Source organism: Alexandromys fortis, unplaced genomic scaffold (assembly GCF_014885135.2).
Source record: "Alexandromys fortis isolate MF-2015 unplaced genomic scaffold, M_Fortis_MF-2015_v1.1 scaffold_0, whole genome shotgun sequence".
NCBI classification, from domain to species: Eukaryota; Metazoa; Chordata; class Mammalia; order Rodentia; family Cricetidae; genus Alexandromys; species Alexandromys fortis.
In genome coordinates, this window is record NW_026067949.1 from 47,275,734 (window position 1) to 47,293,378 (window position 17,645).

General features: G+C 39.7%; 1 protein-coding gene across 1 annotated transcript in view; it reads left to right on the forward strand.

The window, feature by feature from the left end:
* Positions 1 to 17,645, forward strand: part of Cfap299 (cilia and flagella associated protein 299) — a 447,243-nt gene that overhangs the window by 351,746 nt on the left and 77,852 nt on the right. The gene's annotated exons all lie outside the window — the stretch shown is intronic.

Consider the following 17,645-nt stretch of genomic DNA (forward strand, 5'->3'; position numbering starts at 1 on the left):
CCAACAACACAAACATCAACACAGGAAATGTGAAAACACAAAGGACCTTCTTTCATTAAGAGATACCAACTTAAGTAATAAAAGGAAAACAATAAATAAAGGCAGCTCCTCCCATTGTACCCAAGAAAGTAAATACATAGAGAAAAATCAGTACCTAGTTTTCTTTCCTTTTAGACTTCCCTTATTTAATACCTAATGTTGTAGACCAGCTTTGACCTGTCCTATTCCATTTCCCATTTTGAGATCATCTGTTCCATAGGGTGTGGGCTACTTTGAGTCCTGAGTCTCCTGACTCTCCTGGTATTGTTTTATGTTATCTTTCTTTATCTTTTACTCTTTCCACTCACTGATGCTATCTTATCCCCTCCTTTTACTTATTTTATCTCCCCTCCTATTTTCCTTTCCTCTCTTAATTTTCCTCTACTCCTTTAACATATATCAACCCTCTTACTCTGATTATTTTCTTTCCAGCCTAAATCTTGACAAATAATAACTCAGTACACATTTATACTGTCTTGCTTTCCTAACTTCAAAATTATTAGTAAAACAGGTAGTATTTTTATTTGGTTGGTGGTCCTAACAATCAGTTATGGTTGCTTCTTTAGTTTGTATTCTAATCTCATAGTAGTGCCAGGCATTTTTTCTGGTGACCTGAATGCATGAGCTGTTAGGATAAGCTACTTAACTGTAAGCCAGTCCAGAGACGAGGAGCTAGACCTCAACCTTCTAAAACGTAGTCTTACTTCAAAGGTGACTTTTGAAAATCCACAAGATGTGCAATTCCCAATAAGGAAACACAAGGAGCATGAATAATCAAATCAATATTTCTCCACAGTAATAGATTAAGAACTCAGTGAATAACAGAGAGTTAAAGGAAAATATTATAGGAATATTCAATGAAATTGTTCTTAAACAAGTCTGACAATTTCATGGTGGGGGAAACTAAGTTGGGGGAGAGAGGGAGGGAGAAAGAGAGAGAGAGAGAGAGAGAGAGAGAGAGAGAGAGAGAGAGAGAGAGAGAGAGGGAGAACTTGAGTTAAAATAATTAACCATGAAATGTAAGAAATTACAAAAGATACCAATGAAATTCAAGAGCTCATCCAGGCACACTTTGAAGATATTTAAACAAATGGGAGAAATCTAAATAATCTAAATACATTTCAGTAAAATATTATATAAGCTGACAACATGACTACTCCGTGGCATGGTTAAAGGGGAGGCTTTTATTGCAGACATGAGAGAGACAATACCCAGAAGCATCTAGAAGAGTCCAGGGCAGAGAGAAAAAAGTCGACTGAACATGACCAGACTGGACTTGCCCATGAGAGAAGCAGGAGCAAAGCAGAGAGAGGGGGGAAGGGGGGGAGGGCGGGAGGGAGGGAGAGAAACACACACACACACACACACACACATATGATATATATTATATTTAGAGAGAGAGAATCTAAAATAGCAGGGTTATAAGGAGAATAAGTAACTGAAGGAGGAAAGTCCATGAGCTGGAGGGAATTTAAGGTAGAGGAAGTAAGAAGGCTAGGAGATTAGCATGGGCTTTGAACTGTGTAACAGGTACTTATGATACTGAGGAAGTTTAGTGGCCAGCATGGGCTTTGGTACACTAATCAGCACCACAGGTAGCCCTTTGTTCCTTTTGCCAGTGTGGAGATGACTCCTTTTGATAAAGGGGAACCTGTTTTACAAGTTCCTGAGGAATTCTTGGTAGTCTCCTATAAGAAATACTTTAAAAATCTCCTATAGTTGAGCCCATTTCAGGATGGTTGAACTGCCTTGTGGAGCTTGGGAAACTGGAGTCTCCTTTGGACCTAATACATATGACCTATGAAAACCAAGCCAAATGGGACATAAACAATGAGCAAAGAAGTTGAAGCTATAGTAAAATGTTCCCCAACTGGAAAAGGCCAAGTCTTAAAATTCTACTGCATCTTTATTAAATCTACTTGATGAACATGGATGCAAACGTTCTCAGTAAAACATTTGCAAACTGAATTGGATAATATATTAAAAGATAATTCACAAGGTCCAAGCTGGCTTCATTCCAGGAATGCAAGCATGGCTCACAGCAAATCAAGAGTTAAATAGACTCAAAATGAGGAAAGCAAAGAGCATCTATATAGGTAGAGAAGAGGCCCTTGACACAGTTCCACATACCTTGAAGATAAAATGCTGAAGACACTGGGAACATAGTTCAAAACAATAAAGACTGTTTACGGCAAACATGCAACTAACATTATACTCCCTAAAGAAAGTATCACAAGTATTTCACTAAAATTAGGGCTAAGACAAGGACATCAATTGTCTTGACTTTTTCTCAAGACTGTGTTAAATCTTAGTTATAGCAATAAGACATGAAAAGAAATGAAAGATATATAAATAGAAACAGAAGTTGTCAAAGCATTCTTATTTTCCAGATGCTATCATCCTACACATAAAAATACTTTGAAGACCCCCATCGATAAACCGCCTGAGTTTGGTGATCTGAAATTCTAACATTTCATACATAAACTAACCGAAAATTCTGGGTGCTAGAAAGGTCAGATTTGCTTCCATCTTTGGCTGTCATGTCTTAGTGAGCATCTCTGCCATCTCAGCCCACTGTTGTGTTTTTCTCCCCTGTGAAATATACACCAGCAATTTCTTCCTTATGGATCCCACAGAAGAATACTGCAACTAAAATAAGAAAAGGAAAGATAGCATGCTTGTGTAAACTTGACCTTCTATTTGTGGGTATCTCCAGCTGTACTTTAACAAAATCCCTGAAGAAACACATGGCTTATGATTTACTTTCTGGAATTCTATTCTAAGTCCTCTCCCTATGACACCCAAGTACCAAAAGTTCCATCTCTGCTTTACACTGTGAGCCCCAGCTCTGCTTCACACCTTGACATCACAGTTCTGCTTCATATAGTGCCACAACAGTGTTCAGAGGTCTCAGAACTCACTGGTCTGCCACTAGAACTTGGTACAAAGGAGATTCTTTGTGTCATACTGGGCTGGTGTGAGTTGTAAATGAGATATTTTTATGAAAACCCTTATTGTATAGACTTATTAAATTTACTAGCTCAACTCTACAAAATTGAAAATGTTCCACAATGGATCTTTTTGCTTTGTCAATGTTAATAAACAGAATTATTTTAAGTAAAATTCATATATTTGGCATTTAGTATGTCATAATCAAAACAAGAGCTAGATGGTATTTTTATAGTCTGTTGAATTGTACCATTAATATCTTTGCTACCTCTGTAAAGTTGTTTATCATTTTGACAAGTATGAGTATATAGGATTAGCAAGTTACAAAAGCAGAATGGCATTCACATTGGTTGGTATTTTAAATTGGCATGGATGTACAAAAGTATTTGGCCTCCACAATAAATACTACAGGGTTATTTTGATTTAATTATCGTAGTTAATAACAAAAGTGTTTTGCCTAGCAGATAACAAAGATAAGTTTTTATTTTTCATCCTTAGATCACATTGTTATATTTGCCATGGCCCTTAAGCCACAGCCGGCCTGTTTTGGATTACAGAGACTCTAGGATAAAGGTCAGCTCTTTTTATCTGATGCTTAGTCTCAGGGCTTGTTTTGATTTTTTTTAAACTAGCATGATGCATAAGATTTTGGAGTTAGCTAAAGATTCTTCAGACTTAGAAGCAAAGGAAAGAGGGGATTAAGATGATCTGATTTTAATTTAATCTTTATTAAGCACACAAACTATTCCAGAATTATTGGAAAAGATCAAACTAGAATATCCTCAGGACAACAGGTTTTGCCCATTATGATTTTAGAAAAACCATTCAATGTCCCAGAAGTCCTGTTCCCTTATAAAAAAAAGGTGACTAAGTCTCACTAAGAACAGTTTATCATTGCTCACGTTTGGTTAATGGGAAACTTGCTGTGGTAGACCTTTATGTTTCATTCCTACCTGTCCAGATTCTTTGCACTGACCAAACTGTCATTCGTGGTACCTTAGTATCTCCAAAAATAATGAATATTTAACCACGTGCTAGAATGTTGGAAGTTGTAGATAGGAATAATATCTCATTTCTGTATGCTTACAATACTGTATAAATGTATAATGTTCTCAGCAGTTGAGATATTGGCCAGTGCTCATTTCTTTCTATCACCAGCCATGGGAGTCAGTGCATCTTTGATAGTAAGCCTCTCACCTAGAGACAATTCCGCTTGCATTGAGTGTGTATTCTCACTGGCAAGGACTTGTCATACCCAACAAGAACCTCTTGATCTTTGGAGTAGCCATATCAATTTCCCTGGACGAAGATCATTAACAGCCCTTTAATTTGATGTTACAATTCCACTCCACTCTGTTGTCACTATAAGCCAGCCTCACTGATCTTTTTATTTCTTGAAAAGGCTAGACAAATTTCCGTCTGGGCCCTGTTTAAATTTTAAAACGTTAGTGCTCTCTCTCTCTCTCTCTCTCTCTCTCTCTCTCTCTCTCTCTCTCTTTCTCTGTGTGTGTGTATGTGTGTGCATGCGTGCATGTATGTATGACAGATATGTGTCCCATGACTTATGCTTCGAAATCAGAACCATTCTGTGGAGTAGATTTTTATCTTCTAACTTTATGTGGGTACCAGTTATCAGATCACCAGGCTTGGCAACTGCCTTTGCCCCCTGAGCCATCTAGGCAGACCATTGTCTTAGCACGATGTAATATGCTCTTCCCCCATACCTTTCTACAGCTGTCACATTATTTAGATTTCAACTAAAGCATGTCCTCCTCTGGGAGACTTAACTCCTTTGTACTTTTGTTTAGGTTCTTTCTATTCAGTATCGTCTTTTCCTACTACATAGTCATCCCCTGAGATCATCTGTTTACGTACTTTGGTTCCTTCTTTACCAGTGGAAAGAAGTCTACAGAGAGCATGTGCCTTGTTTCATCAATGTCTGGAACAGGGACTTTCTCATGGGCTCTCTATAAGTATCAGTCAAACAGAAGACAGATGCAATGGCCAAACCCTCAGCCCTTTCTTTTGTAGTAGGCTAATGTTGTGGGAGTCCTTCTGTATATGTGCTGCTTTTACTGGTTAATGAATAAAGCTGTTTTTGGACTGCACAGTGCAGAATAGAACTAGGCAAGGAAAACTAAACTGAATACTTAGAGAAAAAGGGCAGAGTCAGGAGAAGCCATGGAGCTTCCACCGGGGACAGAAGCCGTACAGTCACAAGAGGAGAAGGACACAAGCTGCCAGCCAGAAGCTTGCTAGTAAGCCACGAGCCTCATGGTAAAATATAAAATAAGAGAAATGGACCAATTTAATATGTAAGAGCTTTATAGGAATATGTTATAGTCTTTGGCCAAGTAGTGTATTAAGTAATATAGTTTCTGTGTGATTATTTCATGCTCTGAACAGCCAGGACAAGTGACCCTGTGTCAACAGGCCAACTCCAGTGCTAATCATCCTGCCCTGAATCCATTCAATACTAAGTAACAATAATGTCAGAGATATCCTACCTCATAGCAGTGCTTTCGTAACTAATAACTTTAACCATCCACCCAATTCCCTGTATTTTTCATCCCAGGTAAAGCCTGCCTGTCCATCTGCTTATTGACTACTAGATGGGGCATGTGGTGGTTTGAATGGGAGTGGCTCCCATAGGCTCATATATTTGAAGGCTTAGTCACCAGTTAGTGGCATTGTTTGGGAAGGATTAGGAGGTATGGTCTTGTTGGAATAGGCATGGCATGTTTAAAGTGGTGTACCACTGGAGTGGTTTTAGGGTTTCAAAAGCCCATGCCAGGCCCAGTGTCTTTGTCTCTGCCTAGTGCATGTGATTAGGATGCAAAACTTTCAGCTACTTCTTCAACATTGTGCCTGCTTGCCTGCTGCCATACCCCACACCATGATGACAATGGACTAACTGAAACTGTATGCCTACATGCTTTTTTATATAAGTTGGGTTGGTATGGTGTCTCTTCAAAGCAAAGAACAGTAACTAAGACAGGCACCAGAACATTCTTCTTTTCCTCATTACCTCAGCTTTCCCTCAAGCTTGCTACATAGCTGAAGATGAACTTGAACTTATTATCACCCTTCCTCCACTCCTGAGTGTTGATATTTCAGGCATGTATCACCATACCCAGTTTATGTAATGCTGGGATTGAATGCAGGACTTGATGCTTGATAATCAGCAATCTATCAAGTGAGCGACAACATCTCCACATCTTTTGCTCAGATAGTCTATGTTTCTCAATACAATATGTTTCCCAACTCTAAGACCTTAAGCAAGAAGGTAATCAATGAGCATTTCTAACATGCTTAATTGTCTTGATTTGTTTAGCCACTCAGTTCAACAAGCATGCCTACTATGTGTCAGGTACTTTGCAAACACTGGGAGCAGATTAGTAAACAAGGTAGACATTTGGCCTCAGACAGAAGTTTCCTATGAGGTATTGGCAGCACTAGCTAAAGAATAAATTTATTATTTTATTTTATTTTCTAAACAAAAAAAACCAAGCTATCTTTTTTTCATTTTACATACCAATCCCAGTTCCCACTCTCTGCCCTTCTCCCATTCCCTCCACCTACCCTCCTACTCAACCCCCCAGCCACTCCTCAGAGAGGGTAAGGCATTGCTTTAAGGAAGGTTCAAGGACCTCCCTTGAGGACTGAGCAAGGTATCCATCCAAAGAAAATGGGTTCCCAAAAGCTAGTACAAGCAGTAGGGATAAGTCCTGGTGCCACTGTCAGTGACCCCTCAGACTGCCACAGCTGTACAATTGTCACCCCCATTCAAAGGGTCTAGTGTGGTCCTGTGCTGGTTCCTTCCTTGTCTGACTGGAGCTGGTGAGCTCCCATTAGCTCAGGCAGACTGTTTCCGTGGGTGTCCCCATCATGGTCTTGGCCTCTTTGCTCATATTCTCCCTCCTCCTACTCTTCAACTGGACTTTGAGAGCTCAGTCCAGTGCTCTGCCGCAGGTCTCTGCCTGTTTCCATCAGTTGCTGGATGAAGGTTCTATGGTGACAAGCAGCAGCAGCAGCAGCAAGCAGGCAAACAAGAGAGCAAGCAGTTCTGCAGGAGTGGGTTTTGAAGGAGAAAAAGTGGGAGTCTCTGCTAGAGTGCGTGGGAAATCTTGACTGGACACATTAGTCAAATAATGAAATTTACTTGTTGAACCTTGGGTGTTTGTGTCAGGAATGAATCAGTGGTCAAGAAAGGGGATGGACCATGGGTGCTAGTTTTAGGAATGTGATCTAACAGATTTTTAGCAAGGGAAAGGGGCAAAGCCTGTTGGTGTCAGATTTACCATGGCCAGGCCGGTTAGGGAGCCCGTCATTGTGAACACTTAGTTATACCATCACTTGGCTATTGTGAACAGTGCAGCAATAAACACAGATATGTGTGTATCTTTGTAGTGAACTGACTTAGAATCCTATGGGAATGTATGCAGAAGTAGCATCCTGGACAAATATGATGTTTAAAGTGCTTTTAAATTTATTAGCCAATATGGAGGAAACTCCATATTGATTTCCAGAGATGCTAAAATAGTTTGTACTCCCACCATCAGTGGACGCAGGCTGTCCATTTCCCTGCATCCTTTCCAGCACTTACTACTTTTGTCTTAAATATCTTTGTAAGTATTCTTATTGTGGTGAGATAGACTCTCAATTTAATTTTCATCCTACTGATAGCTAATTCTGGTTTTTCAAATGTTTACTGGACATTCATATGTGCTTTTGAGAAAATGTATGTTCATTTTGCTAGCCCATTTATTGACTGGATTACTTCTAAGTTTTGGTATTAGATTATTTCTAAGCTCTTTATCTATTATAACTTTTAATCCTATGTCAGATGCCTAGCTGCCATTTTTTTTTCAATTTTATTTGGTCTGTTTGGTCAATACTTATCTATTGATCTTGAACTATTACTCAGAAACTCTGCCTTTCACTATATGTAGAAATGTTTACCTCTAAAAAACCAAATATTTCAGATTTTTAGGTCTTGCATTAAGGTCCTTGATCTGTTGAATATTTTAATTAACTTTTGAACAAAGTGAGCAATAAAGATCTAGTTTCATTCTATTCTATGATTCTAGGTGGTCTTTCTATATAGTAAGCTCTCTGATTGTTATCTTCAGCATTTCAAACTTTTCATTGTATAAGCCTTTCACCTCTCTGGTTAGACATTTCTTCCGCGTTGTTGGATAGTGTTGTAAATGGGGTTATTTCTCAATTTCTCTCTCCGCATGTTTGTCACTAGCACATGGGAAAGTTACTAATTCTGTACGTTGATTTTGTTCCCTGCTACCTTTCTGATGCATTTATCATTGTTTCCTGCAAGCAGTGCAGGGAGGTAAGACTTCTCATGGGTGCTTATACACTGACCTCCTGCACGTGTGATTCCCATCTTCTTCATAAATAGGGATTCCAAAGATATGCATCAGGTTGAGAGCCTTGCAATCTAAAGTCTATGCTGGAGCACCTGAGTCAGCTCAGTGTAACTGTCACAGTCCTTGGAAGAGGAAGAGGTTTCCAAGTTGATATCAATAGGGAAACTAAGACGGGGGCAGATAGATGTTCCGCTGTTGGCTCTGAATGTAAAGGGAATGGCCACGAGCCAAAGCCTGTGGGCAACCTCTGGACACTAGACAAGGCAAAGAACATGGTTTCCTCCAGGAGCCTATAGACAGCAATTTGGCCATAACACTTTGATTTTAATGTAGTAAGACCTATGCCATGTTTCTGACTCACAAAATCATAAGCTATGAATCGTATTATTGCTAAGTTGACAATTTCATGTCAATTTATTAAACTTAAGCAGAATGCAATGGAGTGAGAAATTTAAGTCACTTTCATATATGTTCAGAGTTAGCTACATATTCATTGCAGCCAAGCATTATAAATATTGAATAATATAAATAATATCATGAATTACACATTAAAACCAATGTGAAAAGTTCTTCCCCAACTTTCTAGAAGTGCGAACTTTGAGTCACCATCCTTATCAGCTGAGTCAGGAGCCCTGGGTAGGCCATGGCAATGTGTTTTACATGATGGTCCTAATGCATGGTAAAGACAGGACACCATTTTGTAAGATGAAGAAAGGGGAGGAAAGGGAGGGGGAGAAGCAAGAGTGGAGGATATGGAGAGCAGTTTGAACATTAAAATTGTCTTCATGACAAGTGCTCCTTGATTCTGTTCCTCAACTGAACAAAGCATAAGAAGCATCATAAGCTCATAGAACTTCCCCCAGTGCCAGGCTCCTCAAATTAGAGCCCAATTTTCTATTGCTTTAGGAAGTAAATTTCTCAAGATTTAGCAAAAACAAAACTAAACATAAAAAAGACAAAATTCCTCTTTTTGTCATTCACTTTCACTCCGTCACAGTTGAAAAGTTGCTGATGGTATAATCAGTGTAATGCTTTCTTTCTGTCCTTGTACCAAAATTTCAGCAACATGGAGCAAATTGGAGACTCCACATTTTGAGGTATTTGCATGCTAGGATCTCCCCAAAACCCATTCATTTACCAGATATTTACTGGCAATCTGGCGTACACCAAACACTATTCAGTATATTGAGAATAAATAGTAAAATAAAATTCTCAATTTTATGGGCCTTATACTCCAAGGAGGGAGAACCACGTTAAAGCTAAGGAAGTAAACACCAGATAGATGGAATGGTAATGGAAATCAACATACAACAACGTGAAAGAGCCTAGAATATGTTTGTTATTTTAGTTAGAATAAGGTGATAGATCAAACTTGAAAAAACTTTCCAAAAAAGACTATTTTTTTTTGGTCCGAGAAAATACCACACAAAAGGGCACACCAAATCAAGCTTGACTGTGCTTGCCTGAATTTCTAGCACTCAGATGCTCAGGGCTGCATCATGAATTCAAGGCAAACCTGGACTGCGTAATGGGTTCTAGGCTAGACTGGACTATAAGGAAACTCTATCTTCAAAAAAAAAAAAAGCAAAAATTATTTAAAAAAAAAAAAAACAAGAGTAGAGATCATTTCTGCAATGTGACAAGCTAGAATAGAGAGAGGGCTGGAGATGATGGAGCAGTAACTTATGCAAGCCCAGCACATGTGCTGAGGTAGAGGCAGAACTTATCAACAGATTAGGATGGGCGTGGGGTGTGATAGGAAGTAATAAATCAAAGCACCTGGCCCTCGACTTGAACAATTAGGTATAGTGGCATCTTTTCGTTGGAGAAGAAAGGTTTGATTGAGGTGGTGAAACATGAGGCAGAGTCTTGCGGAAGGTGATGTGAGCCACGTGTGCCAACTCCAAGCAGGGAAAGAACATGGAAGAAAGCCATGAATCTGACTAAGAGCAGTCAGTGGATGAACAGAGACACAGAAAAAGAGAGACACAAACCTTGGGGACTCCTACACTACAGATGAGTAAGAACAAGAGAAGGCAATAAAGAAGTCAATGAAACATAACATGATCATGCGGACCTAAGAGAACACCAAAGCTTATGAACAGCCCGAGAGAGCTGGGGCTAACAGTTGTACCAAATGCTCTGCCATTTGAGTCAAATGGAAATTGAGACTTGACTGTCATGTTGATTTTTTAAAGGAAGAAAGCATGCTTTTAGGACTGTTTTCACAGAATGGTCGAAACAGATTGGCTTTTACGGCTAAAGAAATATGAATTTTGCTGTAAAAAGGAAAATTAGACTATAATTTATTGTTTCCCTTTGAAACAGTAGTTATTACAGAATCTTACATAAAAGACATCATAGAAGAAAAAAAAACACTATAATTCAAGAGAAAAGAGTCAAGAAATATGCCCAAGTAGTAAAAAGCAGAGACAAACATATATAGGAAGCCTATATATTTCAGTTTTGATACTAGTGTATAAAGAAGAGCACAGAACTAGCTGTGGATAGACAAGTAGATTTTGGAAGAGGACAATGAGGTGTTTCTGAGATTCCAGTAGGTGTAAGCAAGTGTAACAGCTCTGGAGCTACTGGAGGCTGGAGCTGCAACAGGACAGCTGACTTGTTGAGAAGTCGGGCCATATCTGAAACTACAAAAGGACAGCTCTGAAGGAAAAGGTATTATGACTTGTCAGGAAGACAGGCTATACCTGGAGCTGGGGTACAGAGGGGGATAGTCTCCCTATAGGATGTCAAAATACTGCTCCTCTCCTAGAGAGAGCCATTACAATTGAGCTCTGCTCAGTTCCCCTAAGAGAATGTCCTAGCAGAGTTACCTGTTTCTCCTGCTCTGCTCAGCTCTGGCCCAGCGTGTTACTTCTCTGCTTCCTTCTGCATAAGGGGAAGTCCCTGCAGAAATGTAGCCATCTCTCTGGCTCAGGTGAAAAGTTGTTACTTTTTTTCTGCTCAGCTACCCTAAAGGTTCTTCTCCATGTCTGTTAAGTAAGCTCTTCGCCCAAAACTTTTAAGAAAGAGCTGGGTGGTGGTGACCTTTAATTCCTGCACTCAGGAGGTAGAGGCAGATGAACCTCTGTGAGTTCAAGACCAGACAGCTCCAAAGCTACAGAGAAACCCTGTCTCAAAAATGAGAGAGACAGAGAGAGAGAGAGAGAGAGAGAGAGAGAGAGAGAGAGAGAGAGAGAGAGAGAGAGAGATATTTGGGAAAGAGAAGTCCAGAAGAGTGGCTGTCTCTGCCAGGGTGGGAAAAGGCAGCTAACAATGGTCAGGCAGAGGGGCTTATATAGGGCTTCTCAGGGGTGGAATTTTTCCAGGGAGAAAATTTTTCTGCTCAGGGACTGGTTAGTTTTCCTGCTCAGGGATTGGTTGGTTTAGCTGCTCAGGAACAGAGTTGGCTCTGGTATTTCAGTATTTCCTTCACTGGCCCTTTTTAGCACTTTGGTTCTAGCTTGGGGGCCTGGGAATATTTCTTCTGCTGGCCCTGGTTCCAAGGCTAATAGTTTTCCTTAGCTCTGGTTTCAGAGTCAGGGTGTGTTTCTTAGGTTCTGGGTATGGGGCTAAAGTGTTTCTTTCACTGCCTCGGATTTCAGATCCAGGGTGTGTTTCTTTTACTGGCTTTTGGTTCAGGTCAGAGCACTAGATTCTGTGGTTTAGTTGATTTGTTGGTTTCTTTGGTTGGCCCTTTTACCCTACAGTAGGTATTCATAGAAGGCAGAAAAGTTACCCCATTGAGAAGCACTTTACCTATACCCATGTGTGTACATTTCATTCACCTACCAATCCTGGTACCAAAGAAATTTGATTTTGTATTCTATCTTCACTCTTTGCAATGAGGTGAAATCTACAATTTACTCATTTTTTCCATAACTCTCTTTTTATCCATAGCCATTTATTTCTTATGTATCTATTGTATATATGGTGTACATGCATGTATGTATATCTATTGCATTTGTGTGTGCAGGTGTGTGTATATGTGTGTGTGTCTGTGTATTGATATCGGGTGTTTTCATCAATTACTCTTTACTTTATATATCGAAGTGCATCTCTTATTTGAACACAACAGAGTTCACCAATTTGGCCAATATTGACTAGCCAGCTTGCCCAAGGAAACTGCCCCTGCCTCTACCTCCAGAGCACTAGGATTATGCAGAAATCACTTGCCAGGAATTTTTGTGGGCATTGAGGATTCGAACTCTTGTTCTCACCCTGGTACAAGAAGAATTTTACTATCTCCCATCCCTGTAAATATTTATTCTTAAAGCAATACTTTAGATAATCAAAAATATTTCATTGGTGTTGAGTTTGGAATTTCAATATTCATTTTAGAGTAATTTTTTCTTTTGCAATAGCATCTGTTTAGCTTTTGAAACATTGTTTTAGATTAGTCTTTTTATTAAATTCTTTGGAGAAATCTTAGTCTTAGTGAAAAGCATAGTGGGCATGAAGCACAATAGCTAATGCTTTCTACTTGGGGAAATAAAGTTTAGTTTTGCACAGATATCTTGGGTTGGATCAACACACTGTAAGCTCTATTGAAAGAGCTTTATAATTTGGATTTGAAAAGTAAACCTCAGTTTATATATAAATTTGACCATCTCATTATTTTCTTTATAACACTTGGAGTTAATACAAGTTTTAAAAAATTCTTATGTATTTTTGCACATCAATTTCTTTCAATCAAACCTCCAGCCCATTTTGAATTCTAATGGCAAGGGCAAATGATCTAAAAGGATTACTTTCATCGTAGGCCATGAAAGCATAAGAACTTATCCAAGACACTTTGAATATCCCTTACAAACAAGAAGCAAAAACTAACATCAGTGATTTCCCTCAGAAAGCAAATCTTCAATTACTGAGAACAAACAAATGTACTATATGTGACACTCTTAGTGGGTCACCTTGCAAAAATGGCCACAGTTCTCCAGCCTCTCCCCTTTGGAGTACCGCTCAACAGCATCCTTGCCAAAAGAGGATGATGTAACTCTCCCTGCCTCCAAAATCTGGACTAGACTGTAAGCGACTTTAGCCAACTGGATGTAGAAGACAGTGTGGCCCTTCTAAGTCTGATTTCCAGGGGAAAGACAAAGAGCTGTTTTCAACAGCCCCAAGATATGTGTGGAAAACGAGACTCAATCCAAGTAAAAAAAAAAAACATAGAATTAAAATTCAATTATCAGCATAGAAATTTCATACAGTAATCTGTTTTGAAGAAATTTATTTTTTCATTCCTTTTGAAATGTCTGAAAGCAGTGCTGATCCCCAAAGAACTATGAATGCATCAGCAAAAATTTTCTCTTTTGAATTAAAAAAAAATGTCCTTCAATTAATGATTTCTTAGCACATTTCCCAGTTGTAAACCTCCAGTCGAACATTCCTGCGTTCTTCTGCAGGAGGCAGTGACGGTCTCCAAGGGGCAGCACAGACACTCAGCTCTGAAGGCCTGCTTGCGTGTCAGCACCACAGCGAGCTGCTAAGCGTGCTCTCACGCTCTGCTCCGTTTCTGGGACTTGGGCTCCCTGGCCTCATGGTCCCATCTCACTGTATCAGGTTCATATCTCCTCATTAGTACTTGGCAGGAGAAACTAGGCAACACATGTCCCCGGCTTAGAACACGTTTATGAGATTGTATTTTAATCCACTTCTGGGAGAAGACAAGCAGCCAAAGACCTAAATGATACATTAACAGACTAAATTTGACTTTAATTCATCTTTTTCCAATATACGAAAAGCCAGGAGGACCTAAGTATTCACCCTGGGAGTCTTTTCATTTAACACCTGTTGGCTTTTGAGGCTACAGACTATCACTGAGATCTCAGACACCACATTCTTAAGTCTGCGTCTCAAACCCCACTTCTATATCAGGAAGGAACATACACAGATATTTCTCAATTGCTTCTTACAGTGGAGATACATGAAGAAATATATATTTCCTACTTTATATTAGTGGACAATTAAAACGCAGTGTTTTTCTGCGTAGTTAGCTGGTAAATGCAGATCACTACATCCAGCCTCAAATGTGTATTTCAACCATCATGCACTTTGATTCTACCTCAACTGTTTCTAGAGAACATTAAGAATTCTAATGAAAATGTGCATTTTGAAATTCTTTTATAAATGTACCAGCTCTTAATATAGCCCTTTACTATCTAAATTATAGCTTTTCCATATCTTTTAGGAAATTAACTGCGATTTTTAAAAATGGTATTAGAAAGCCAGGCGTTGGTGGCTCACACCCATAATCCCAGCACTCTCGAGGCAGAGGCAGGATCTCTGTCTACAAAGTGAGTTCCAAGACAGTAAGAGATGTTAAACAGAGAATCCATGTCTCAAAAAAACACATTTGTTTATTGATGATTCCATTTCTAAAAAATGCAGCAAAGGCAACTGATAGACAGCAAGTAAATTCACGACTTCCTGAGACTGACGGGATGGCCATATTAGTGAGTTGTCCCAGAGGATCTCCTTGGTGTCAAGGAAACCACCAAAACCTGGACACTTGTCCGCAAATTTGTGAATTTGCTGAAAAATAATTGAGCTATGCACTTACAATTTAGGAAAAATTTGATGTTATGTAAACTCTACCCTATATACCGCTGGAATAAAAGTGCAGAAAATGTAAGCAGAGGGAACCAAATAATTCTTGTAAAACACAGGGCTCGGAACAGCAAAGCTGTTGGTTGCTGATCTATGCCACCCTGGGGCAGAAGAAGTCCATGAGCCTAAGGGAGTACTCATATCCTATTCTAGCTGTTCAATGGCTAGAATCCACAGTTTCATCTTCAACTGCATCTGTTCTATACATGTATAGCAATTTAAATATCAAAATGTCTTCAATTTTCCTCCGAGAAGGACTAAATTTAGCAGAAGAAATGAAGCATGCTCAGTTACCTCAACTATGCACCTCTAGGGAAGGGAGTCTGGTGTGATGAGTCTCTTCCTCCCATCTCAGATGCTGACAAAGCTAACACAGACCCTGACATAGTGGCCATAGAAATAGAAACAGTTAGAAAAGCTGCAGGATTTTCTAAGATAGGATTGATTTAGTCTTAAAGTGGGCTAGGCTTTGCTGAGTACTTAGCAAAATTACCTTGGTTAATTTAAACAGCAGTTTTCAAGACAAGAGCTAACTCATTTTATTATAAAGGAAACTAATCCTTAAAAAGTGTAACCTACCAGAATGGCACAGCAAGTAGACTGTAGAGCCAGCATCTAAGATCTGATCTCTCCTTTGCATTGTACACCCAATAAGAACATGGACATCACAGGAAGCCAACCCAAGTCTAACTGTTGGTTTTGTATTTTGTCTGTGCATACAGGGACCCTTACTCAGAATCACAGTGTGCTAAGTGCCCACACTGATAAAACAAGGGAAGTAAGGCTACCTAGACATTACATAATTTTTATTATTTCTTTGAACTATCATGCAGATTAATGAGCTTCTTTGTAGTACATTTGTATACACCTGGTCCTTGTTTTTCCTTCTTCCCTCCTCCCCTTCCTGTCCTTGCCCAGCTCCTGCTGACCACTTTTCTTCCCATTGGTCCTCTTGTGAGCGCTGGCCACAGGCATCCTGTGTCACTCCTCTCCTTCCCTTGGGGTTTCTCTAGCCCCTACTGTAGTCTCCTTCCCAGCTCCTTGACCTACACCCACACCCATTGCACACTTTTTAGAGGATTATGTAAGATATGGAGTACAAAACCCCATGTGCTTTGACCTCTCAATGAGAGCAAGTAGTATTTGAAGTACGAGTCACGGTTGCTCTTTCAACCTTATTATTTCTCAGATTTATCACGAGGCTATACGTGAGCAGTGAGCATTCAGTCCTGACTCGGGACCTGCAGGACAGAGCTGGGCTTCAAGGCTGTGCTGTCCTTTTTGGGTCTTTGCCCTTTAAGCACAACCTCGTTTTCTTGCCAGTGTATTTTAGAAGTTATGTTTTTGATTTAACCTGGAAATTTTATTTGCCTTCACCACAAAAATGAGTAATATATCTAGTCTGTCATTGTGCTGGTAGACTATTTCTCAGTGTTAGAAAAACACACAGGCACACACACACACACACACACACACACACACACACACGGAGAGAGAGAGAGAGACAGACAGACACAGAAATAGACGCAGACACAAACACACAGAGAGATTTTCCTTTCCTGGTTTAGAGGTCCATCCAGAAAATAAGAGGTTTCATTAGAACATATTTCTCATCTTTTATTTCTAATGTGACTGACCTCCCCTCAGGAGTGTGCTTACCCTGAAGACAGGTCCAGTCAATCTAGAAACACAAATGCCATACCAGCAGCTGTTGCTCATGGCCTTGTCTAAGTAGAAGCTGAAAAACAAGCTATTGGTTGAGCAGCATAAGAGTCTCAGGAAGTCTGGACTGATTCAAAATTTATGCTTCAGAAAGGGAAACTAAACAACACCAATCGTAAAGAAATCTATACTACCTTACCAAGAGGCTGTGTGGGAAAACTCGAGGGAGTAGTGTGTTGACATAATGCCCAGTTGCACAGAGGAATAGCAGTGAGTGCTGGCTCATCCTGACATATCAATGGTGTGAGGTTAACTTGTCAGATACTTTCATTCTTTTTGCAGCAAGACCCTGCTTTTGAATCCTCCTCGGCAGTGTTGTTAGTACTCAGCAACCTGACAACCAGAATGGACAGCAGGATACCCTCTCGGCAGAATAACAAGTCATGGAAACCTCTGCTCTGTTCTGTCGTTCTGCAGCTGGGGTATTGTTAGCAACATCTTTTCTTAGATGCAATGGGGAAAAATCCCTCCAGTTTCTAGCTTTATTCTTTCTGGAAGCACAGATACCCAAGTCAACTATCTTACTTTACTGCTACAAAGAGGCGACAAGTGACAACCCAGCCATGGCTGAAGAGGAAATGGTGGTCTCCTGAATATTGAACTTTGCCACAGAATTCTACTACTTAATCTCAGTTTCCAGTTATAAAATAATATTTCTTTATTTTTATATCAGCTTTGCCTTAAAACTTGAGGAGGATGCCTATGGATCTGAAGGGTGGAAGTTACAATCCAGCCATTTCCAATGGCCTGTTTATGCTTTAGGACTTACTACAGATTCTCTTGGCTTGCTCCCATTATTCAAGTCCTTCATTTAAAGTCTATGTCTTCAGCCTATCTCATTAAGTTAATTAGTTAAATTAGCCTTCCCTGCACACCATTGTGTTGCTGCTCATCTTTAGCTCTACTGTGCTTTTCCTTCACTGGCTCTTCTCTGATCTT